Source organism: Nothobranchius furzeri, chromosome 1 (assembly GCF_043380555.1).
Source record: "Nothobranchius furzeri strain GRZ-AD chromosome 1, NfurGRZ-RIMD1, whole genome shotgun sequence".
In the NCBI taxonomy this organism is placed as follows: Eukaryota; Metazoa; Chordata; class Actinopteri; order Cyprinodontiformes; family Nothobranchiidae; genus Nothobranchius; species Nothobranchius furzeri.
The window spans coordinates 78,161,538-78,188,786 of NC_091741.1; the positions used below are offsets into that span (position 1 = coordinate 78,161,538).

At 39.3% G+C, this 27,249-nt stretch overlaps 2 protein-coding genes across 6 annotated transcripts in view; both read left to right on the forward strand.

The window, feature by feature from the left end:
- Positions 1 to 27,249, forward strand: part of LOC139069653 (uncharacterized) — an 816,187-nt gene that overhangs the window by 622,768 nt on the left and 166,170 nt on the right. The gene's annotated exons all lie outside the window — the stretch shown is intronic.
- The window catches only part of lingo2 (leucine rich repeat and Ig domain containing 2), a 327,190-nt gene that overhangs the window by 211,436 nt on the left and 88,505 nt on the right, over positions 1 to 27,249 (forward strand). For all 5 annotated transcript variants that reach the window (XM_070550375.1, XM_070550376.1, XM_070550372.1 and 2 more), the window contains one exon: positions 4,035 to 4,123. The gene's annotated coding sequence lies outside the window, so the exon portion shown is untranslated. The remainder of the gene's footprint in view (positions 1 to 4,034; positions 4,124 to 27,249) is intronic.

A 27,249-nucleotide genomic window follows, 5' to 3' on the forward strand; every position in this document is an offset into this window, starting at 1 on the left:
TGGGCTCAGTGGTCTCCTTTGAAAAGCAGCTGAAAACTCACCTGTTCAAGCTGGCTTTAGTGTGACCTTCATCACCCTCTCCTTATTCTGCTCTCCCTACTTATTCCACCTTCCTCAGGATCCACTTATTTCCCTCTTTCCTAACCACTCACTCTCTCTCTCTTTCTTTACATTCTTAATCTTAATTGTCAATTTTTTGCTCATTTAAATATATTTGTAATCATTTTCTAAATAATTTTTTATATTTTTAAATTTTTTGTTTTTGTGAAGCGCCTCGTGATTTTTATCTCGAGAGGCGCTATAGAAAATATTTTTTCTTCTTCTTCTTCTTCTTCTTCTTCTTCTTCTTCTTAAGTGTAATTAAATTCTTAAGTGTAATTAAATTCTTAAAATTCTGAATAATCAATCGGCATCAGAGTCATGTGACTTCAGAGCTAGCTCCAGGTAAAGGCCTCAGCCTGGGCCTCACTCTAATATATGTTCGGCCATTTTGACAGTCTGAACTTTAGCTGTTACCTCTGTGGGTTTGTGTTTGGATGTTAGTCATGGAATTGTTTGGACAAAGATGGCAAGCTGTGGTTATTGACTGCACTAACAGATCATCCAAGCAGTTTCTGCTTCTTTTTTATCAATAAGTAAAATTATATTTCTGTACTTTATTTTGCTGGTTGAATGGAGGAAATGCTGTGTCATTTTAACTGCTTGGTCAAACATGTTAGTCATTTCTGCATTCCTGTGGCAGCCTGCCCCCAGTTTTATTTGCACACTAAACACTTCCACCAACGACATTCCACGCAAACACACGCTTAGTGCCTTGGGAGTGAGCACATTCAACGGCATTTGGCAGGGGGATTTTTCAGCCTCATCCCGAGTGCCGGTGGCCACTTCCAATTTTAAACTGCACTTAGACACAGAGGGCTGTGAGGTGAAGTGGGGTGGTGTGCTGGCATCAGCTGGCATAGGCCAGACGATGCCTGCACTGCCCGCTCACCACAGCCATGGAATACACCTCATCAACACGCACTAACACAATATTGTAGCAGGTGGGGGGAGACTAGGGGTCTTAGCACACCTCTGTTGTCGCTTGGCTTCCTGGGGCAGGAGGCTAAGAGGGGAAGCTGGCCATTTGGTTGGGATTTGGGTTGGTGGGTTGCTTTGCTCGGCGTTGAGCGGGGGAGCCTGCTCATCGTCACCCAAGCATAATGGGGCTAACTCTGGGAACCGGTGATGGTTGTACCCTTTGTGCAGCAGTACCGGGACCAGAGTAAATAGGGTGTGTATGGGGAGCGTGAGTGGGTGTCTAGTGCTCATTTTTCTAAGTCTTTGGTTGTATGTGTATGTGTGAGCATGAGGGAGGGAGTGTGTGACTGTGTCTGTGTATGACTGTATATGTCAGGTGGGGCTTTTCACTCCTCCCCTCTCCTGGGACTTCTTGTGTTACTACACATCTTCGCCTACCCTCCCCCTGCCACATTTGGTGCTGAGTGCGGTGCCTTGCTCTGCTTGAGTGTTCACGGCTCCCGGGTCAGTGGGTTTAAGATTTTTGGCATCTGCCAGATCAATCCCGGTGGCTGCCTGGTGGGATCTGGATCTCTAGGCTCTGTTGGGTCCCCGGTGGGGCTGGTTGCCCCTGGGTCCCGGGTCGCTGGGTTCTGGGCTCCACTGGCTTAGGGTTGGGAGGCTGCGGGCGAACCTGTGGGCTTGCCGCTGATATCTCCTGGGACTCTGCCGGTTGCTGGTTGTGGCCCCGGGGAGCAATCCTCTGCGCCTCTCGATGGGGGGCTGGGGTTTTTCTGGTTACAGTCTCCCTGGGGTCCCTGTGTTCTGGGACAGCTCCTGGATCTCTGGGACTTGGAGCTCCCTCCATCTCCTACACATCTTTGAGGGGCAGCTCTGTGACACTCACTATTGGATGCACTTACAGAGAAACCTTACATATACTAGCGGGTCAACGCACACAGGTGCTCACATGGTGCTCTCAAAAGTATGGACTTGGACTTTTTCAACACATGCCTTAAGGCTGTGGTTGGCACTAAATGCAGTGGGATTTATTATCGTTTGATGTTCAGTAAAACAATGTTAATCTTTTATTTCCTCATCAGGTTGATGCAGTGATAGCTTCCTCTTTTTGTATTGTTGTGCCTTTTTTGTTTGTTCATTTGTTTTTCGCTTTCTGCAGATCTGGAAGCAGACTCTTGTTCATCATTGATTGTTAATTTTTGTGGAATATTTGGCAGATCTTTGACAGTGATGGTCCAGCAAAGCCGGATATCCTCAGTCATGCTTACCTAGTTATGATTTTGTTACCAAGCAGGCCAGAGGTGCCTTCATTTTGGAGTCACTCTATTGCGTTTTTCTTTCTAAAATATGCCTGGAAAAACTCTGTTAGCTTCGGGTAGGTGTGCTACCCCAGAGCTCTTCTTAGCTTCTTGGGTTAGCTAGTAGCTACCTGTACACTGGTTCATTTGCTCAACCCTATTCCAAGCATAACAGCCCCACCCTCAGCTCCAACTCTTTCCCCATTTTTGGATTGTTTGGACACAACAAGACGTGTGACACTGTCAAAAAATCAGTTGTGGGAACCTCCCATTTTTGGCTTCAACATTCCCCCCATGGAACAATGGGCGGGCTATGTCCATATTTTAAATGCCAATGATTCTAGCTCTTTGGAGTTCCCCAGTGGAAGATCGTGGTAGTACATGACTCACTGACCCAGTTGTCAGCTCATGAGTCATGACTCGCACAACTTGCGGTAGGAATCACTCATTGCTCCCACCCGGGTATAAGCTCGTAGGAGTCACCAGTGGAAGCTCGCGATTCTACATGACTCATTCACCCCTCCCTCCTGGCTCTCTGCTGCAGAAACTCAGTTTCAAATTTTTTTGAACAAATTAAAATCCTTTAAGTGTTCAATAAAGTTAATTAGAGCTAACCGTGCAAAACAAATATATTGTCTAGTTTTTCTAAATATGTGTTTGAAAATTTTTTATGCTCCTTTTGTTTTGTGACTTCCATCTTTGCCTTTCACGTATCTTTAAAAAAAATGCATTTCCTGTCTGTTTCAGTTGTCCTAATAAGCAGATTAAATAAAATATATGAACTCTGTTCCACCACTATTTTTTTAAAATAACTTTCCATGTATAAAATGGATCCTTTTCTTTTCTGAATCACTGATCTGAGTTGTAGCATTTACATGGAAAAAGGAGAAAATTACGTTTGAGTGATAATGTAGATTTTAATTTGCGCTCTGGGCAACTGACTCCATGACTCAAATGAATCAAAGACCTAAATTCATTTGGGTGAGTGACTAATTCATACTGAATTCAGTAAAAAGAATCACATTTATTGAACTCAGCTACCTTAGCTTACAATCATGGAAGGCTGTTGGTTTAGTGGCCAGGAGAGCGCAGAGTGCTAACCATTAGCATTAGCAATTCCACAACCTGGCAGAACAAGTTCAGGCTCATCTTTGTTATGTCCCAGCTCATTGGGCCATGACATAAAGGAGAGTCACGCCATGTAAAAGTTACTAAAATATAATTTATTTAACCAAAACACCCCAAAGAAACTGGTAAACAACAAAAACTAAAACCAGAAAATGCAAGCTCAACACAGATGTGGCAGCATACCTGTGGGTGGGGTGGGGGACGAAACTCGGCTGCCACCTTTCTGCGTGGAGTTGTTTTCCCTATGCATGTGTGGGTTTTCTCTGGGTCCTCTGGTTTCCTCTGCAGATCATAACATGCCCTATAGGTAAAAAAAAAAAAAGTGTACGTCACTTTGGATAAAAGTCTCTGCCAAATAAATAAACTTAAACATAAATGGAAAACTAGTCAAAGCAAAGCCTTCACTCACACTAGAGACCCCAGCAGATGGAAATGAATGGTGTGCCTCTATTTAGAATTCTTTCTGGCAAATGATCACTTTTAATGTATGTTTGCATTGATTCAGTGTTTAATGAAGTATTGATATTTTTCTTGTTATAAACATATGTAGCTTTTTTCATTATCTGTTCCTCTTGTTTTTTCTTGCAGAAAAAAAAGACTGAAAGTGGGGGGAAAAACCACAAAAGACAAGAGTGAGGAATAGATCATGGCTGAGGGTATGATTGCCCCTGATTGTGGTAAGCAGTGAACATTTACAGCCTCTTAGCTGACTTACTTAGTTACTGTGGAACACTGGATAAAGGCCTGGACTCAAAGGTTACTTGTTTCAACCATTTTGTTTTTCCTGTGGTTTTGGAATTATTTTTTCTTTTTTTCCTAAACCAAAATATCCTTCCTATTCTTGATTTTCTCACTTAAAGTTAATTTGAAATGGTCAGTGTTACTGTGGTTGGTTTAACTAATCAGTGTTGCAAATCTCCCTCACAACACAAGGTGGAACTATGTAGTATAACACATTTTATTCTTGATAAGGTGAAACTATTTAATCTAGTGATTTATTTATTTTTTTCTACATTATTTGAGCGTTTTGTGGATGCCTCCATGTTGAGCAATACTCTGATTGTGGTTTTGTGTTAGTTGAAAAGGTTTAGTGTTTAATTGTGACTATAATTATTTTCTTAAGGTAAACATTGGGCCTTTGAGGGAATGGTTTGATTAGTGACGAGGCTGTTGAACTGCAACGTGACAACATGCTGGCAGTCCATCAGAGGAAAGCATAAAACAATGGTTTTGTGGAAAATTAGCCCTACTTCAATAAGCAGGACAACATTTTTTGTGACATTACCCAAAGCAGGTATTGGATTTTCTGTTTAATTAGCTTAAAGACTCATACAAGCGCTTCTGACTTCCCCAACATGTTTCAGTGTTTGCTATTTTAATTAAAGTGCAAACTCAGAATGCTCTAATGTGGTATCATGCAGTTGGGGGAAATGTCGTTTCTTCTGAACGCCGATTAACCCAGAAATGTATGCAACCCACTGGAGTTCTGTGTTTGCTTCAGTCAGTCTCACCGGATTGCGCCTTAAATCATTGTTTGCGTTGAGGTTTAGCTTCACCTGCACTTTGAGTGACACCACTTTCTTGAGTAAGCAAAACAGTTGCGCATTGAAAGGGCAGCTTCATGGCAGATTTTTTAATGTCTGCTGGTAAAATCCTTTGTCTGTGTTCTCAGTTAGGTCAGCACAATCAGCACAGTTATCCATAACCATTGTAGCTTTCACCCTGTGAGCCTCATGCCACCCTATTCATTCCTCCTCTTCCTCTTCTATACCAAAGTTTTCAAATACATTTCAAACAACTTAATGGACATACATCTGTATATTTGTGATCCTGAACATATTGATCCCTTCCAGTGTCCGTGATTTTTCTGTGCTCTGTGTCAATAAGACAAGGTTGAGTTGAATTCTCCTGCTGTTTTCTCCCTGAGCATTGAACCATTAATTATTACAGAATAATATCTTCAGAGTCAGTCAATGCTGCTTAGACAGGCATGCTGAAACAATTAGATTCTTGGAATCAAGTAAATAAATATTTTTCTGGGTATTTTTTCCTGCTGTTTTTGATTTCCAGTCCCACTGAGAAATCCCCTTAAATTTGCAACGAGTCCAAGAACTCTTCATAGCTTCTAAAGAAAGCACCTATGATTCATAAATATTTCAGTCAATGATTTCAGATTCAAAACATTTTTTATCATACTCACAGAGGGTATTTGTGTTGTTGTGTATCCATATAGTTAACCAGTTTGCATGTAAAAATGAGATTTTTTCTGTAATTTCCCAAAATGCAGCAATGAACATTGCCATGATTATCTTTATGATTTAATTTAATTATTGATTCTGAGAATTATGAGAAAATAATTGAGCCTGCATCCATTTAGCCTCGTAGTTCATCTCAAAATGTCAAAGAATGAGTTGGTTAAAGAGAGGAAGCCATTACGAATACATACAGCGTTTGACACTGATGAGACACGACTGCAAGAAAGGTGGTTGCAACTGAATATCCTAAGGCTTGGTCTTCATGAATGAGTAATGCAATTTGTGTAAGTAGATGTGATGTTGACTCACCATGGGTTCTATTTTACCAACCTAAAAACAGTTTCCATCCATTTGCTGTCAAGGAACGGATCTCTGCAGCTCATTTTTTGCTGTTATTGACTTATTTATTCTCTGTGCGTGTCTAAACCTGTTCAGAGGCCTTTCCATACAGGCAGCGGGTAGACAGGTGGAGTGCACAGGTCACCTGGGAACCGTTTATGACTACAACATAAAACCTCATTTTACATAGATGCAAATCAATACAACTGTAGGTATTAAATCCTCTGTCATGCATAAGCTATTAAAAGCATTCTTGATGACACCTACACTGTTGCACAGCTCAGAGCAGTCAACCCCCCTCAGGCGTGATTGCTTTGCCTGACATTCTGAGAGCAGATCCATCATTTCTGAAGCCAATTTCAGCATTCAAGCAGCAAAAATATGGTCCTGACAAAAGTTTTTTATTCACAAGTCAAACTTTGCCCGATGGCGGAAGAGTATTTGCCAGATTTTAGATTAGGAGTGTCACTTTATGAATTTGAGTCTGAACACGAGCACAGCAATGTGCGACATGCACTCGTGTCTGGGAGTGTTAGCACGGGTGGGTTTGAGTGCCGAAACTAAAAGTAAAATTGGCACGGCCGTGTGGGAAGACGCATCCATGTTTCAGTTTGAGGGAGAGAAAGATGAAAGCAGCAGAGGTGAATCTGTAAAGAGATGGGAGTCTGCAGACATATAATGTCATTTCCTCAAGATCACCATTAACCCTTAATATCTGGGACCATCGTGGGAGGAGCCAGCCAAGCATGGCATTATGTTTTGCATCTAAATCAAGAACTTGTGTTTGCTCTTAATACCTCATTGACATGCAGCTTGATATAACTTTTTCAAACATCACATATGTCTGGATGGACCTGCTGATTTCACAGCTGTTGTTTAGCTAATGTCTTGTTAAATGCCGATTTGCAGAAAACTGTTCCACCTGAAGTGGTTATAGAAAACAGGAAGCTAAGACTCTAAAGCAGTACAGTAACGTCATCATGCCTTGTTGGGAAATTTCAGCAAATTGCATCAGAGTTGAGTCTTTGTTGTGGGCAATCCTTCCATATAAACCCAGAATTTAATTACCTATTGAAAATACCACATTTTCTAATCATATTCCTAATACTCAGTGAAAGACCATCAGACTCTCTTTGTGATGAGTTTCAATACAAATAGTTGACAGTAAAGCAAATATCCACTTTTTATTATACTGTTGAACTCAGTAGTCACAAATCAGAACAACGTTTTATCCATATTGTACTTAAATAGTTGAAAAAAAGCTACCAGGTGGTAGGTCTCTTTGCAGCAGGTCCTTTAAGAGAGAATATATAGACAAATAGATTTTTATCAGTGCACACAGATGCAAGGCAGTAGTGGCAGACTGGTTGCAACGTTTAGTAATTAAACCTAGAGACACTAGATTATTACATTTGTGTACCAATAAAATTAGGCCCATGTAACAATGAGATGAAAAAGTCTGCAAGCAGTTATGTTTCTTTGCACCTGCTTTAACGAGCATTGGAAAACCTGAAGTAGTCGGTGATTAGAGGTAAAAGCAATAATCCTGTTCTGTTGCAAAATGCACGAGCGCTTAATGATTGGAGGACCCAAGGAAGTGTGGGTACTGGATAGTTCAATCATTGGTGTTGAACTGAGCCATGGTTTTGGCTGACGGTTTTAGACAAATACGAGAGATACATTATATTTATAGCTTAATTGTTATGAGACATGAAAAAAAGTTTTAAGCTAGCTTGTTTTGCAAATTTGTCATTGTAGCTTTAAGGTTCAAGGTTCAAGGTTGTCTTTATTAATCCCCAAGGGGGAAATTGAATTGCCTTGGACAAGTAAACACAACATGCACATCCACACAATAAAACATTCACTGGTCCTGATAAAATATAAAAATATCAAATATACAATCATACGAAATGGTCATTGTAAAAACGCACTGCAGCTGGAATAAAAGAGTTCCTAAAACGTTCAGTGGGGCACCGGGGCATTAACATTCGCCCACTGAAAGAGCTTCCGAGATCCTTAAAAATGTGGTGAAGTGGGTGATCCTCCAGAGACATAACTGTCTTAAGTTTACTCTTCATCCTTTTGTCGATGATCATGTCAAATGAGTCCAAGCGTTGCCCAACCACTGAGCCAGATTTCTTGATCATTTTGTTGATCCTGTTTTTGTCCTCAGCAGTGAGGCTCCTGCCCCAACACAACACAGCATAAAACATCACACTGGCCATAATCCCCTGATAAAACACATTCAAGAGCCTCCTACTTATATCAAAGGATCTTAAATTCCTAAGAAAATACAATCTGGACTGGGCCTTTTTAACAACAGCATCACTGTTCCTTTTCCAGTTTAACTTATCGTCGAGGTACACCCCGAGATATTTATATATCTCCACAGTTTCTACAGGTTGGCCTTTGATGACCACTGGAGAGAATGTTTGTTTTTTCTTTCTAAAATCAATAACCAGCTCTTGTGTTTTGCCAACATTGAGCTGTAGAAAATTTGCATCACACCATCCAACAAAGGAGTTAACTTCCTCCCTGTAAGCCAGGTCGTCACCCCGGGAGATCAGGCCCAGTAGGGCAATGTCATCAGAGAACTTCTGTAAGTGACAAGATGGTAAACTGTGCCTATAGTCAGCTGTGTACAGTGTAAATAAAAAAGGAGATAAAACTGTCCCCTGTGGTGCACCAGAGTTCGTAAAAATCAAGTCCGAGCACTTACCCCCAGCAATCACAAACTGAGGCCTGTTTAAGAGATAGTCTAAAATCCAGGCAGTGGTGGAATTGTGCAGCTTAAAATCCAATAACTTATTTCCTAAAATATGGGGCTGAATGGTATTAAAAGCACTAGAAAAATCAAAGAACATAAGTCGCACTGAACTGCTGGCTTTTTCAAGGTGTTTATAAAAATGTCCAGCAGATACAGAAGGGCATCATCCACACTCACACCCTTCCTATATGCAAATTGCAGGGGGTCTTGGAAGGAAACAACTTGTTCTCTTAGGCATTTAAGGACAACTCTCTCAAAACATTTCATTAAATGTGATGTCAACGCAATAGGCCTAAGATTGGACAACGTACAGCTGACACCTGTTTTCTTAGGGATCGGCACAAGACAAGAGGTTTTCCACATTACAGGTATTTTGGCAGCAGACAAGGACAACATGAAAATGTAGTGGAAGACAGCTGCAAGCTGCTCTGCACAAACTTTAAGGGTGCGTGGATGGACACCATCACGGCCTGCTGCCTTGTTAGGCTTAAGCTGACTAAATTGCTGCTGGACATCCTCAACACTAAAGCTAATCTCTGAGCATGCATTCTCAACCTGATCCGTGGCAAGTGCCGATTTAAGTTTGTCGTGTTCATGAGTAAAGTCACGATCATCAAATCTGGCAAAAAACTGGTCCATCACATTCACATCCATTCCGGTGCTGTGTAAACCTGTCTTACCCCCATAGCCAGTCATGGTTTTCATCCTGTCCCAAAGACACTTCGAATTAGAACCATCAATAGAGGTTTCCATTTTATCTTTATATTGCTGCTTACTTCGTCGGATCAGTGACTTAAGCTCCTTTTGTGCCACCTTAATTTGCATTGGGTCCCCACTGTAAAAAGCAAACCTCTTCCTGTTAATTGCTGCCTTAACCTCTCTAGTCACCCATGGTTTATTATTAGCAAAAGCCTTAACTTGTTTACAAGGCAGCACCAAATCAGTACAGAAATTAACATAGCAAGTCACTTTGTCTGCAATGTCATCAACATCATCACAGTCACATCCTTCAGTAAAAACAGACCAGTCTGTACATTCAAAGCATCCCCTCAGAGTTTCACACGCCTCCTCCGTCCACACGCGCATCACCCTAAACGTAACCGGCTGTTTCTGTACAGCGGGTGTATACCTGGGCCTCAGTAACACAAGATTGTGATCAGAGTTACCAAGTGGGGGTAGGGCTGAGGAATAAAAACCATCCTTAATGTTCGTATAAAATAAGTCAATGATCTGCTTCCCCCGCGTGGGACATTTAACCATTTGTCTGAAGGACGGGAGCGTAGAGGAGAGAGAACAGTGATTAAAATCCCCTGTAATAATGAACAGTGCATCCGGGGAAGAGCTTTGTAACTTATGTGTCACTTTAGAAACTGTCTCTATAGCTCGCTTTCCGTTGGCCGACGGTGGGATATAAACAACAGTTACAATTATGTGGGAGATCTCCCTCGGGAGGTAGTAGGGACGGCAGCTTACCACCAGCAGCTCAATGTTCTCGTCACACACCCGCTCCTTAACAGTGACATGGTTCGGATGACACCAGCGTTCATTCACATATGTACACACCCCTCCGCCTTGCTTCTTAGCTTTCACGCTGAGGTCTCTGTCCATCCTGCGAAGCGTAAATCCATCAATCTTCACGTGGGACTCCAGTATCTTCTCCGACAGCCAGGATTCCGAGAAGCACATCAGGCTACTCTGCTGGTACATACGGTCGTAGCGAACACACGCAGAAAGCTCGTCAACCTTGTTGCAAAGTGAGCGCACGTTTCCGATGATCACAGAAGGAAGAACCGGCTTGTACCTTGTTAAGTCATCTTTCCTAAGCATGATCTGGCCAAAAATGTAGTTAAACAAACAAAACAAACTAAAAAGATTTATATAGTGACAACAGTTAGGTGCAGAAATTATTGTCATCCATCCATCCATCCGTCCATTCGTCCGTCCATCCATCCATCGTTTTCTGCTTATCCGGGGTCAGGTTCCGGGGTCAGCAGCCTAAGCAGAGAGGTCCAGACTTCCTTCTCCCCAGCCACCTGGGCCGACTCCTCGGGGGGAATTGTAAGTGTTCCCTGCCCCCTGCCCAGTCCTTCCAGCGTGTCCTGGGTCTTTCCTTGGGTCTCCTCCAGGTTGGACGTGCTCAGAACACCTCACCATGGAAGTGTCCAGGAGGCGCCCTAATCAGATGGCCAAGCTACTTTAGAAGCATTAAAAGGGTCTTAAATTTGAAGGATAAAAACAATAATGTATTAAACTTTATAACATGGGCACTTTCTTTAGAAGCCCCAGGTCAGAGATACCAACCTCAACATGGAGACACATATTACCAATTGTTGCTGAAAATACTATTTTATTAGAAATAAATGGGGATTTGAAATAAATAAATAAATAAATAAATAGAATTTATTATTTTGAATAGACTCTGACATTTACAGATAAAACATGGCTTGTGTTTTCTAATGACTTTTCTGAGCAGCACGTATCCTCAGCAGAAATGTACGATATTATGAGATCTGGCCGCTCACTTTAACTTCTGAAAGTGGAAAGTAATCTGTGTGAATGAGATAGGTGCTGACAGAACAGTGAAACTAAATGTGAAGTTTTACAGGGAGAAAACCACAAGGAGACTGTTTAGTGACAGCGGAAGCCTGCTTACTGCTGATAGAAGAAAGGGATAAAGCAGTCACTATTCTCAGTTCATTTGACTGTGCCTCATTCTGATTCATTATGACAATGATTGTTTTTCCATGCATCTGGATACCAAAGACCCCTGTGTGTTTCATGGACAAATACAACATGTTGAAAGATCAACGGTTTAAAAAAATGAAGAAAGAAAGAAATATGCAGATCTTTGAATAGTTCTCACAATTTTGGTGCCTGTAAACATTTTATTTTCAGTAATGATGCCAACTTAAGTATTAAAAATATTAATTAAATATAAATTAAAATATAACATAAAAATAAAGCAAGAGGGGATTAATAACAATCTAGAAGGGAATATGTTCTATTTTAATTTAACACATTTATGTGAACAAATATATTTAATCAGTTATATTTTAGTCCTTTGCTTCATTTCTGTGTTAGACTCATTTCAAGTATATTTCATATTCATTATGGACTCTGTTATGTTTTTGAGTGGTCAGAAACTTGGGCTATTTAAAATATTTTGGGGCGATGGTGGCACAGGAGTTAAGTGCTCGCCCCGTAATTGGAAGGTTGCAGGTTCGAGCCCCGCCTAGTCTGTTGCTGTCATTGTGTCCTTGGGCAAGATACTTAACCCCCCTTGCCTGCTGGTGGCGATCAGAGGGACCAGCAGCACCAGTGCTCGGCAGCCTGTCAGTGCGCCCCAGGGAAGCTGTGGCAACATTGTAGCTCATTATCACCAGTGTATGAATGGGTGAATAACTGACTGTGTTGTAAAGTGCCTTGGGGGGTTCCAGGACTCTAGAAGGTGCTATATCAAATGCAGGCCATTTACCATATTTCAGACAGAGAACATGAGTTACAATGAATGCCATCATTATGTCTTTAAATGCATAAACCTCTGGCCCTTCTACAAGGACAATATGTACATGTTATTCTGGTATTTCCAGAGCCCTAAGAAACCATCTTATAATATAGATCCAGTATCACCGATGCCACAGAACAAACAGAAGGACAGAAACTTTCTGTCCTAATTATGTAAACAGTGCTGTGACAAGAAGCTTGCAGGTTTCACAGGGGAAAAAAAACTGTCTCACTTCAGTAACCAAAGGCTGCAGAAAAAGACCAACTGGCTTTCTCAGAGAAGTAATTTCATGGCCAGTATCAATAAAGCCAAAGGAGTCATGAATTATGCATAGCAGTTCAAAAACAACTTCTCATGCCTTCACGTACTCTGTTGGACCTGTTTTTTTTCAGCTAGCTGATATTGCAAATAAGTGCCAGTGACATGCAAATCATTAACATTAAGTGATTTTGTGAGCAACATGAAATCCATACAAATGAATGAATTGTATTTGCGTTTAAAAGTATTGTGTCTCATCCAGTTCTACTGGAATGCAGAGAGACTTAAGCATTGACGTATTGCTTAGATCAGAGTGATGTATACTGTAACTGTAACTAAAACTAATAACAGATGAGAAAATCCATGATACGGTCAGGTCACAGCCTAACCCAATGTCTCTCCATGTGACACTCAGCATTAAGGGGTTGGATTGGGGGTTAAACCAAATAGTTCCTGAGTCCAGCCACTGCTGCAGCTCACTGCACTCCACAGGGATGGATCAAATGCAGAGATGTACTTTCACCAGTGTGTGATAACTAATGGGACTTTAACTTTTGAACGATGTACAAGTAGCCTTTAATTCAATTCAATTCAAGTTATTTATATAGCACCAAATCACGACAAGAGTCGTCTCAAGGCACTTCACACAGTAAACATTCCAATACAGGTCAGGTCATTAAGACAATCAGTAAAACGTTTCCTATATAAGGAACCCAGCAAATTGCATTTACAGCAATCCTCATACTAAGAAAGCATTTAGCGACAGTGGAGAGGAAAACTCCCTTTTAACAGGAAGAAACCTCCAGAGGATCCTGGCTCAGTATAAGCAGCCACCCACCACGACTCACTGGGGATCAAGAAGACAGAACACACACGCGCACACACACACACACACACACACACACACACACACACACACACACACACACACACACACACACACACACACACACACACACACACACACACACACACACACACAGCATATATACCAAGTAGTGTTTCTATGGTTACATTGTGATTTCTTAGTAAATATTATATTTAGTAAGAGAAAAACGTATGTATGCTAGTGAATCCATAATTAAACGGGTTAACTAGTAGTAGCACATTCCATATCAAAGATAATAAAATGTTATTATCATGGGAGGGAGAATGTTTAAGTGGTTAGCAGCAGTGTGCTAGACGATGGCCCCCTCCATGAGGCCACCACAGCTCAGCAGAACATCATTGTAGCTTCTTCTGGGGAGAAAAATCACTTAAGAGAAAAAATAAAGTTCACAGCTGAAATAGCAGGAAATAATGCAATTAGAGAGTAGTGGTGGAAGAATGTATTAGTGTGGAAAGTGGTCAGTATGTCCTCCAGCAGTCTAAGCCTCTAGCAGCATAACTACAGAGGTAACTCTGGATAGCCTAGCCTTTTAGATGGAGGCATGTTGGAGGCAGGGCAAGGGAGAGCCGACTGTATTCTCCACCTCCCTCTACTCCCCAACTTGTCCAGATCTGGGCTAACATCAGAAATTAATCTTAGGCCCTACCAAATAAAAATGATTTACAAATATATTCCATAGTTTTTTATATTTAAAGTAGGAATTAAAATCAAATATTATGCAATAAAATGAACGGCACATGCCAGTTGTTCATTATGTCAGTGCTAAGTTGCAAGAATGCAATCTGTGTGTGTGTGTGCGTGCATGTGTGTGTGTGTGTGTGTGCGCGCGCTAAATTCACAAGTTTGGACGAATTCACAGTTATGTTATTACCCACAGCAAGGTCACGTGGTTACAGCCTGTAGCTCTTTTACCAGCATCGATTATTTTAAAACCTTGGAGCTAAACTTTTAAAAAAAACATGTGGAACACTACAACCTGCATGCACAAAATGATCTAAAACATCCAGAAATACAACCAACTATTGAGCAAAACAAGATTTCCACAACTCAATGAAAGACACAGGTACTCAATATTTTTTGTTATGGTTACATTTATATTGGTTGCGCTTTACTTTTATTGTTTAAATGTGTAAAAACACCCCACAGAAGCCATAATGGTCAAAAAAAAAACTGTACAAAGTTTTGGTTTGTGTTTTTATTTCTAAAATTGATTTTGTGTGTTACTGCTATTGCTAGTTGGCTGTTCTGAAATACTGTCTGACTGACCTTAGCTAGAAATATGTTCATCATTTGTTTATTTTTAATACTGCCTTATCCAAAAACAATAGAAAACCAGTTTTCTAAACCTTACAAATCCCCATATTTTATTATAAACAAATGATCTATTAAAATGCTGTCAATAGCTTTATCAAATTTACCAGATTTAAGTTTCTTTATGACTAATTTCTTTTTATTGTCCTTCTGTTTTTGCATTCTGATCAGTTTGTGGGTATTACATCCCTGACAGGAGGTGTTAAAATGTGAAGGAGGGGGTAACATAAGAATTGCAACAGTGGATTTAAAATGGGTTTAATTGTTATAAAAGGTTCTAAAAACAAGTGCAAACAGATGGCGAGCATTATTAAAATAATGCAAAACAAAAATTTCACTATAAGGTTAACAGTTAAAAGACAACTTATCAACTACATAAAACACCTGGTTAAAACTTTATTAAAAGTTTTACCTAAACTGAAGGTGTTTTAAAAACACAACAAAGTTGATAAAAGTATAAAAACTAAAGAAGAGTTAACCTTAAAACAGAGTCAACTAAGTTGACATTAACCAAAGATCCCTATGGATCACTCAGAGTTTTTCCCTTTAAACTCCTCAACTCAGAGTTAAAACTTTTAAAGTTTAAACTCATCACAAACGAAGGGGTTGAAAATAAAATGAGGCTTGGAGGACAGCAGAACCCCTGCACTCAGGGGCGTAGCACCAAATTCTGGGCCCTAGGTACAAGTCTTCTAGGTGGGCCCCCATGCTCAATTACTTAATATCTCTTACACATTTTTTGTCATGCTATAAGACAAGATAATAAATATGATCTTAGTTTAACCACCATATTGAGCAAATACAAATGCCAGCATAATAAAAGTAAAATGCCCAGACTTCACGTATAATTATTTTTATTTGCCAACAATGTTTTTCAAACAAAAATCCTGGAATTTATTTTCCAGTAAATGCCCACTGACGGGTCTTCATGTTAGCAAAATCACTTATGAGATCTTTAAAGTCCAATCCTTTGGCTAATTGGCTTTCAATAGAAAGAAGAGCTAGGCTGTTGAGTCTATCCTGGGACATTGTTGATCTCAAATAATTTTTCACCAGTTTCAGTTTGCTAAAAGCCCATTAACCCCCAGCAACAGTCACAGGTAGTGTGCAAAATATCCTCAGTCCAATACAAACTTCTCCAAAAATGCTCTGTAATTGCATCCTGTAGATGGCATCAAGCAGCTCAAGAGGAGACCAAATGTGTGGAAATGTGGCACCATATATTGTTGTCAGGTGTAGCATCTCATTCTCAAATTCAGCTGTGAGATCCTTGTAATATTTTCTCATCAGTGCCTGGCATGACATCTTCATCTGCTCTTCAGGCATGTCTGTCATGGTTCATGATGTTAAGCTTTGCTGATATGTATTGATATATTAAATACATATGACATGAAATAAACCAGGTTCTCTCTGTGAATGTAATGTACTCTAAATTTTATAATCCCTGCATTATCAGCCAAATTATAAGATTGTCCGTTTTCAAGATCAAATGTAAAGAAATTTTAAATAAGCTTAAAATATCTAACCAAGTCAATAACAATCCTCTAACACCAGTGTTATCATGCTATACGAAAAACAGAGGCAGCTTCTCATTCCTGAGATTACCACGAATCCATCGATACCAAGTTTGTCCTGGTCCATGACTGGGAAGGAGCTGAAATATCCACACAGAGTGAACCCGTTTTTACTGCGAGGTCCGCGAATTAATTGGCGGCGGCCGGCCGCGATAATAATTCTGATTAATTTATATATAAATATAAATATTAATTAGTGTTTTCACTGATAACACTAATTCATTTATATTTGATCTTGATGGTGAAACTAAAGGCGTTTAACACTGAACACCTAACATGAATGCAGTTTCTGAGAGCTAGCTAATATCAGCTAAAACTGTGTTCTGCTGCTGCTAACCTTCCTTCTTGAAAAACCTAGTCAGTACTTGCTTCTGTTCAATTAACCTCTTCTCCTTCTCCTTCTTTTCTTTTCTGGAAGCCAGATTTCCCTTTCTTGGGAAAAGACATGACTGACCCTCCTGCCTCCAGCTCTGGCTGTCGGCATCTGCGATGTCTCATAGCTGTACATGCGGCCGTGCAGCCCCTGGCCGCTGGTGTGGACTAAACCACTTTGCACATTTTTAAGGGGTGATAGATGCCTCAGAGATTATTCAGTTATTATTTTTAAGGCGAAATTCTGTTTCTTAACCTCTTTATCCAGGTATAGGGAAGTTTATTAAGAAATTAAGTTGGGGGGAAAAAACAACAACAATAAAACATTTTTATTCAAAGCTGTCTCAGGGCCGCTCCCTGCAGTGGGCCCTGGGTAAACGGTACCCTTTCCCCCCCAGTCCGACTCCCCTGCCTGCACTGCTGCCTCTCAGGCCTAGTCCACACGTAGCCGGTTAAAAAAAAAAAAAAACGAATATCCACCCCTCCAAAAGCTTGCATCCACACCACCTCATTTAAAAAAAAACTCTGTCCACACGTACCCAGATAAATACGTTGTTAAGGACATGCCAGACCTGTAGGCGGCAGTACTTCCCCCCTTCTTAACCTCGTCCTTCGTCTGTGGTCTTCCGCAAGGAGCAGTAATTCCGCTTGGAAAAACAAACAAGCAAAAAGCGCTTGGACAATTGATAAAGCGAGCGCAGCTCTGAGGGCATCCATGCTGTCGGCTAGTGTAAACACAGGTCGCACACGTGATGTCAGCATTTTTTGTCGCGGAAAGTGACGTTGCGGACCTTAAAACTCCGGTTTTGTCTGTCCACACGCAGACACCCAAAACGGAGAAAACGCAGATCTTCACTTTGGCCGGAGTTTTTAAAAAGATCCGTTTTCTTTTGAAAAAACTCCATTTTCGTGTGGATGACAGGCCAAAACGTAGAAAAATATCTACGTTTTGGCAGATCCCCGGCTACGTGTGGACAGGGCCTCAGACTACTGAGGGCACAGCCTTTTCATCCCAGGTATTGGTCATCAGGAGAATTCAGCTCAGCTGTGCTCCTCAGCAGCCTGGAAGAGAGGAGGAGGGGCGGTGTCTGGCTGATCACCAGGGCTGGGTGATCCTGGCTCCTACATCCCAAGAGCCAGGCTGGTAGCCGTAACAGTGGGTTTGTGTGAATTTTCTATTTATTAGTTCTAAAGCCACAATATTGTTCTTAACTCAGGTTACCGAACAGTCGTTGATGCATTTGCCGTCTGTCATTAAAGCAAACTGAACTAAATGAAGGAATCATTGGGTTGTAAGGATATAGCAGGAAGTTTTGACCTTTCAACATAGCAGGGGTGGGGAAAAAAGGTCCAGAACCGTTCATTAGATGTTCCTGTTTGAAGCTTTGTCCACTTACACAGCCGACAGTTCCTGGAGTCTTTAATAACAGAGTGCATTGCAAAAAGCAAAAGGGTATGCTCCCTGTGGCTTTCTTCCCCCTGTGTTTGTCAGATTTTTTTTCTTTGTTTTATTCTTGTTTCCTCAAAGGAAATGCAAGACTTCTAATTAAATCTTGAAGGGGAGAATAAATCTTCTTTGTCCGCCAACTGTGAGCAGCTATCAAAAACTCAACGACGATGTCTAATGTATGCGTGCTTTATTATTTATGTGTTTGTATGTATACACATTTTTTCTCTCCCTAGGAATTAGATGTGTTTAGGACAAGAAACAAGGAAAGACGAGTAGAGTAGGCCAGTAAAATTTTACCAGTTAGAGATTGCTGGGAAGAGGAAAACACCTGGAGTCTTCTTCACCAAGTGATCAAGAGTGTTCACCCAGCATTACTAAAGTTCCACCAGAACATAGATTACAAAAACACTTTTCTTCTTTTCTTTTCTGAACCAATGATCTAATCTTCTATTACAATGACCATGTTAAGCCTTGAACTTCCACATAAAGGAAGCTAAAACCAATTTTCCTAATTTTTATTTTTATTGAGTTGCAAAAATAATGAAAGGGTTTAATATAACAGAGATTATTAATATAAATATTATCATTTTAGGACTCATGTAATAACAATGGGACTCCGTTTAACTGACAACTGATGATTTAAGCATAGTGATTTTTGTTTTTTTGTGTTGTTTAATACGTGTTTCTGTCAATAAGACACAGGTACTAAGGGATGCTCTATGTGTAATGGTTGATCTGATGATTACAGGGTAACAAAGACATACTTCTATATTGGTTAGAATCCATTAAAAAAATTGTAGAAATCCAGCTTCTAATTGGTATTTTTATTAAAACAACAGCCTCCTTTTCCCTATCTGCAGCTGCAGTTGATAGTGGATAGTGTAGCAATGCATGTCACTTCTGCCAACATGATTCAAGTAAACTACACTTGTTAGTTTCAACACTCTTTAATGTGCAGTGATGCAACCCCAACCTGAAAAAAATGACAGAAACTCCCCCAACTGAGGTCTAAATCCATACCTGGAAAAGAAGCAGGTGTGACTGAGGGATATACCTTATTTAAAGGAGATTAAATAAATGCAAAAACTATAAATGACCCACACTTCTATAATGCTTTTCAGAGTCAGAGAACTCCAAAGCACTTTACACTACAGAGTATCATTCATCCATTCACACACACACTCTGGTGGTGATGAGCTACGATGTAGGTACAGCTGCCCTGGGGCGCACTGACAGAGGTGAGGCTGCCGTTCACAGGCGCCACCAGTCCCTCCGACCACCACCAGGAGGCAAGATGGGTTGAGTGACTTGCCCAAGGACACAACAGTAGAATTATCTGTGCAGAGCCAGGATCAAACTGGCAATCTTCCAATTACTGGACCTGCTCTACTCCCAGAGCTACTGCTGCCCCAAAAAATTATTCGCAGTTAAACAAGAGTGGGGACATATTTCAGTGTTTATAGGAGATGTGACTATGCACAGAGCTTGTAAAAGGGTAGTACAACTTGAAATTGCAAGGGAATTGGTCTGCATACTTGGGGTTGGTTTAAAGGCTTCTTATGAAGGCAAAAACTGGGACAGCCTTTTTTTTTATCAAATTCTATAAACAAACAAAGATCTAAAGAAAGTTGCTTTCTCTACACCATGAAGTTCAAACAGAAAGGATTGTGTGTGATTGTGTTGCTGCATATTATCTCAGCAAAGAAGGGTAAAACCCTTAAGTAAAAGTATAAATGAGGGGTAAAATTAAATAACATCAGTAAAAGTGAAAGCATACGTAGCAAAACTATCCAACTAACATTTAAATATGCATTATTTGTAGAAGTGGCTGTCAGACTGAATGGAGGGGTCAAAACGCAATTGAAAGTACTATTATCTTTAGCATGGACAGAAGATTGCGCTGCCTGTCTCCATCAGATGCAAATTAAAGTATGTTTCCTTTTGACACACTTTAAGTAATGCAGTGGAGTAGGGAGTACAGATAACTGCTTTAAAATGTAGTGGAGTAAAAGGCAAATGTAGGCGTAGAGATAATTACTTAAAGTAGCTTTCCGGAGTTTTGTCCTTTCAGAAATGATGTATTATTGTTCTGAAATGCATAAAAGTCATTATCTTATCATGTACTGTGATATAAGGTAAGAACATCCTGTTTCTTTCTTTTTTTTTTTTGCTAAGCACATCCCCTGCCCCACAGAGCTTCATGCAATAGGAAACTGAGTGCTGACCAGAACTAACCAATAGCGTTAGACTACCGCTTACATGCTTCAAATTTAAGGAATACCTCAGCTGATGCAGAGTTGATGAACTTTTCACAGACAAGTAAGTGTTTAAAATATAAATATATGAAAACACAACATGACATGAGAATAACACTTGTAAAACAGCATGCTTTAGCTCCATTTGTTGGCTACAGAAACATAAATAAACAAGAAACATGAAGTTGTCATCTTAAAAACATAAATCGACTATTTGTGTGATATGCTCGTCAGCCATGGTGCCATCGGATAAGAGAAATACTCTGGAAAGATGCTTGAAGTAAAGTACAGATAAGAGAAAATGCATTCAAGTACAATAACATACTTGTACTTTGTTATATTCCATCACTGTTACAAAGTTTTATAATGACTAAATATAAACGTATACCTTTCTACTAATGATGTCATATTCATACACTTCTCTCATTAAATGTTTTTATTTTTCATGAATAGGTTCAGTTCATTACTCATAAATGACAGTTTTCTTTTTGAAAGTGAGAGTGAGTGAGTTTCAGCAAAAGACGTCCTCATGATGTTGGAAGTGGTGAATCCATTGTGACTTTCTGAAAACACTGATAAGTGAGTGGCAAAGCACGCACCTGCACAGAAACAAACAAACATGGCATGCAGGAAATTGGACTGAGGAGCAAGTTTATGGCCTTTAAAATAAGGTGTTTGAAAGGCAGGAAGTTTTCCAGGCAGGAACACTCAACTATCAAGTTTTAGTCTCGCATATTCCATCCCTCCTTTCCAGGAATTATACTCCAAGATGTGAGACGGCACGTAAAGACCTTTGCTTCTCTAGAGCGGCTCAGTATCCTACAGAAAACTGTGCTGAATACCAAGTATCCACAATGAAAAACTATAAGAGTTTTTAAAAGTATTCCTGGAGAAAAAAGAGGAATAAAATCTCTGATATTAATACTTCTTACTTTCAACATCTTTAGAGATTAACCTTTAAAAAATAGCTGTATTGAAAAGTTAATATTAAAAATATAAATGCTGTTTGAAGAACATCATAGTTTGTCCTTTCACTCTATGGTATATACACCATCCGGCTCCTTATTTGTGACTAAAGAGACCAGAGGAAAGTTCAGTCATCAATATATCGGTAGAACATTTCTGCTAGGACTCTGCAGAGCCACACCTACTAGGCAGTTGTTGTGTGGGACATGTCTACCACTGGGAAATGTCTCAGCTGCTTCTTCCCTTCAGTCCCAGTGCCTCTGATAGACAGCCTGAGAGGTACATTGCAGCCGCTGGCATGTTATGAAATAGGTGGAATTCTCACTGGTAGACGTGGGATTATGTATTGTGCCCATTATTTCTCTGGAAGGTGTAAAATAGCATGATGGCCCTTTTAAATAAAACACTGTAACGTCAAAACAGTTAATTTTACTGATGCCCTGAGACGGTTAAGAAACCAGATGAAAATGGCTGTCTTCAATGAACTGCCTAAACCATGGCACAAGAGATAGGATCATCAAATGAAGTAACTGCCACGCTTTGAGTCATGGTGGGTTTTCACCTCTCTATTCTTTACAACTCCATCTGTCTTTGAACAAATGTGACACATGGGACTGGTGTTGGACCAGGGCAAAATCAAATCACCATCCATTCTTCAGTGAAAACTCTGTTTTCTGGGTCTACCTTTCTTCTTCTTGGACACTGGATTGTCACATAACACCACCTTTCCTGCTGCTTCTCTGATAATGACGCCAACAGAGGATGCTACTCTCACTCTCTCGTGCCCACAGGACTACATGCGAAGGCCTTTTAGCCCACAGATAATGTTGACATGAAGCTGGATAACTGAAGCGGATCAGCACTGCATCATATGTGAGCTGGCTGTCATTGTTACCATGGTTACATCTTAATTTCTGGACCAGGTTTAATTTCAAGATCTAAAATATGCTATGTTTCACACACACACACACACACACACACACACACACACACACACACACACACACACACACACACACACACACACACACACACACAAAGATAAATATGTCCCAAAAAACTAACAATAAAGATTTTTGACATCTTATTGCATGAAATCCTTAATTTGACATGTAGAATGGGTTTGGATTGATTTGCCATTACGTTTAGATTCAGACTGGAGAATGAAGAGCTTAAAGAAAACCTAACCATGTATGTAGTTCCTTTTCTATTAGACACAGAAATAGATTTCTGAGCCTTCAGGCCGATGCGCTTCAGCTGACCTTGTTTACTGATCCCTTTGATGAAATGCATTGTTTGTGTATAATCTGAAAAGGCTATGCAAAGCATAGCTTCTTTAAATCTGCCTTAACAGATTCATACCAAATATTTAGAAAACAGGATTTTCTTGTCATTTGTGCATGCTTAAAGCAGGTACAGCTATCCCTCTCCCCATTGCAGCTTCTTGAATCCTTTTCCTTTGATGGACCTGATCCTCATCAATTTACAGGGATATATGTGATGCAGGTGGTGCATAGGAGTATGTTTTATGTGTTCATTTGGGAGTCTGAATGGCCTTGAGTGATGGGCTGTGTGAAGGAGAGTTATTTTAACGCCTGACTGAAGGTGAACCTGACCTATGTGGGATGCAAAGATGGTAAAATGCATTCCAGTGTAGCTTAAGTATACACGGCAGGTTCACCAGCTCTAAGGGGTCACCACCCCAAAGAGATGAGAAAGAAACACTGCCAGGTGGTTATTGGTTTGCAGATGCAGGTGATTATGGCTTGCTTAAACCATAAAACTAGCAAAGTCCTCAAGTATAACTATATTATACAATGTAAGCGATTTAATTCATAAATGTTAAAGTCATTGCATTTGTTTTAGTTCCTCTATATTGTACCTAAATGAAAAAGAAAAGGAAACAGGATAACATATTCTTTGTGAATAAACATGAACAAATGTGGCATTTAGAAACTAGGCAGTAAATAGAAGAAGGCAAAGCATTCTGGGATGCAAAAGAGTGTGAAGAAATTGGCCATTTGTCAGCTCGGATAAGGTCAGCATCTAACTTTCAAACACCATGGTAATTGACTGCAGTTGGGGTGTTGTGGCTAATATAGCCTCAAATGAAACTCTGCAGAATAATAATGATGTTCCATGCTTATTATCTTATTCACAAACAACCAAATACCATCACCAGCCAGTGTGATCATAATTAAGTCACCAAGACACGTGAATGTGTCAGAGGGTAGGAAACAAACTCATAATCCACAATGATTGGTGATTAAAATCAGGAGCTAATCAGTTTTAAACATTAGAATACGTTTAAAAATGCTTGTTGTGGGTTTAATTGTTTGTTTATTTCTTTTTATTTAAGGACCCTCATGAGTCTTTACCAAAGGAGAGACAATTCTTCCTTGGGTTCACTTTTAAAAATACATGCAGGATTACATACAATTTAACTAACATAACAATGCATAGAAAATTAATATAACTTCCAAAAAAAATTTTTAGAAACAAAATAGATGAAACAAGGAAATAAAAAAGAAGAATTTATAAAAGATTCCAATTAGAGTAAGGACATATGATATTTAACATAGTTTCTGTATGGATGACTAAGATTAGTTTAAAATTACCATGTGTACCATTTCTGGAGGAAACATCGAAGTATGAAATAGCTATGTAAATGTAATTGTAGTTCATAATTTGAACTGTAATTGTGGAGTTCTCGTTCTTATTCTTAAAGGTGCATTGTGTAAAAAAAGACACAAGAATGACACCCTGTGGTCAGATGTGGGTACTGCAGCCCATTTTCTAAACACACAAAGACACTTTCTCACTCCCTTTCTGTGTGTTTTATGGCTGCTGTCAATTATGGATCAGCGCCAGAAGATTGTAGATCAGTGGTGCTTAATAGGCAGCCCACGGGCCAGGCCCGGCCTGCAGACCCCCTCTTTCTGGCCCCTGGACCACTAATGAACAACCCCCACCCCCACCCCCTCACATTTCTTTTTTTTTTTATGAAAAAAGCTGATGGTTTCTGATTTGTGTGAAAAAACACTTGTTCTTATGCATGTATTTTAATATGTTTAAGAGAAACATGGTAATGATGTAAAATGGACCTTTTTATAAAAGATAACAGTCAAGCTCATCTACAGTGTATTTGTGTAAACGGTGTATGACATCACTTAAAGGGTTTTGACTCTGTTGCTTTTCAAGACATGAAAGTGATTTTTTTTCTTCACATAACCTTCCTTCGGTTGCACAATGGAGAATATTAATTATAAGCACCTACTGCAGATAATTTATTGCATGCTGTGCATCTTGCTTCTGGCAAATAATACTTGAAAGCTAGTGTTGGAGTGTGAAAACTGTGTTGAGTGTGCATGATGAATTCAAACAAGTTTGCCAAAAATATTGAGTCTTAGGATATCTCTGTGGTGTGCCTTTTAGAACAATAAAATTGGATAATTTTTGACAGAATGACATCTTTGGGTGATTATTTTTTTCTGAAATGAGTATGAGAACATTTTCCCAGAACATAATTAGACGAATGCCATCGATGCTGCTAATTCAAGACGTTGGTTTCCTTTGATATTTTCCTTCAACAAGAGAAGCGTAAACACTGATTGTTTCAGCGAAGCGGCCTTTCCTTCATTAGCTGCCTCTGAAGCATCCTGATTTATTTGTTGCAGTTAAACAGAAGCCAAAAATAAGTATCATGTAAAAATTGTGCTCATTTCTAAAGCCTTTCCTTTTACTTTCAGTAGGACAACACTGTCACCAATGCCAAATTTAATTTAAATGTTGACAATAACAAGGCAAAAAAAGTGAATGATATAATTAGGTTTTGTTTGTACCCATTTTATTCCAAGAGCTCCACAGTCAACCTGCCTTCTGAAACAACTGTGGACGTGAGTTTTAATGTAATTAAGTACTTTAGGTTTATTTCTGTGCTTTTTATATTAATGGTGTTTCTATTTGTAATACTGAGTTACTCTAAATCTGTGATTAGGTCATCACTCTCCACCCTTGTGGTCCTCAAGGACTTAAATATTAGGTTTAGTCAGTTCTAAGAAGGATGAGCAGCTGTGATGCCAGACATCAAACCCTCGGTGGAACTCTTATCTTTTGAGTTTCTTTTTTCCATTCCTGTTTTAATTATAAGTTCCATGTTACCCCTGAGAGTAAAACAGAGCTGCTTATGTAAGTTTTCATACATATCCATATTTTTCATGGATTTGTCCTTTTTTCTTCATCTTCTTTTTGCTCAAATGCTGCCAAGACATTATTTATTTATTTTTATTTGCTTTTTGTTGGTATCCCTGCTGATTAAATCGCTCAAACTGTTCTAACACCATGCAAGCTTTGCAACAACTCTTTAATGTTGCCCTCTGAGTAAAATGCTTTTACAACGCAGGGGGTTTAATGTATGTTGGATAAAACGTTTTATTACCTTCTTTTTCATGTGGAAGATTTAGATTCTGTCTTTTTTTATCTTCTTCTTCCGCTTCTCACCCTAATATCAGTCCTAATGATAAAACGCCTGATTAAACATGAACATTTAACTCAATTAGAAAGCCTGGCTAAGTTTAAACTCCAAAAAGCACACATGCCACATCGTTTGTGTGCCTGTCATGAAGAATCTTGCTCAGATCAGTGGTTTGAGCTGTTTGATTGCTTAACAGATGGCTGATGGAAGCTGGACATCTTCGGGCTATACAAACCTAAAAATATATTTTTAGAAAATAAATAAATGAATAAGTAAACATGAAACTAAACATGATCTCCAGCTACTGCAAAAATGAGCAGAACTTTGGTTAATTTATGGCCAAACTTAAAATGTGATGCACTTTTGTATCACAGCTTCTGTTAATGAGGCTATACTGTAGTTTTATGACTACACTAAATATTTTTCAAGCAACTTCAACAGTATTACACCACTGTTTTTAGTTTTTGTTATTGCTGCTGGATAAGAATGCATTTCATTACATTTTATTGTAGTTAAAGCCAATAATTACTACTTCTAACTTTTAGTCATTCATTGCACACGCGAAGCTATCTCCTGTAGCATTTTGTATTTTATACCATAACCTAAACATAAATAACTTATGTTTTCCCTTTTAAAGTCATCAGATAAAAAAGCAAATGGACAAAAAAATGTAAACCAAGGGAATAAACCATTGCTTTTTTTATTCGTTTATTTTATTCAAAATAAAAACTAACAAAACATATAAACAATAAGATTTACATGACAACAAAAAATCTAATTTGAATAAAAAGGAGCAGAATGAAGAAAAACATCTGATTATTTCTGCCCCCTTTTCCAGAGGAAATAATCTATACAATTTCCATTTGTCAGACACAAATACAGATTCATTTTGAACTGTTTCCTGTTCTTAATTCCAGTGTGATCCTGATCATTCATTTAATTTACATTTTCATAATTATTTAGTACACTCTCTTTGGTACATTTTCTGAACATATAAAAAGATTTTTTTTATTTCCCTTTTAAGGTTATTCCATAATTTAACACCATTTACAGATATATTCCATTCCTAAATCTAGGTTTTGTAAACACATCAGTTTCTTTCAGCATGTAAGTCTTGATTTTACTCTGCTCTGTGCTTTTAACTTCTAATGTAAAGTGTATTGTGATGTTTTATTTTGATTGTTTTATAATGTTTTATTGATTTTATTGCTGTATTGCTTGATCTCTGTTTGTACGGCGCTTTGGTTGACTCGAATGTCATTTGTAAATGCGCCTAACCAGATAAACTGGTATGCTATGGTAGATAAAAAGCATGATAAGGACTAGCCGCCATGTTAGATTTACCGTTGTGGATATGTGAGATGATACAAAAGTATTTGAATCAAACC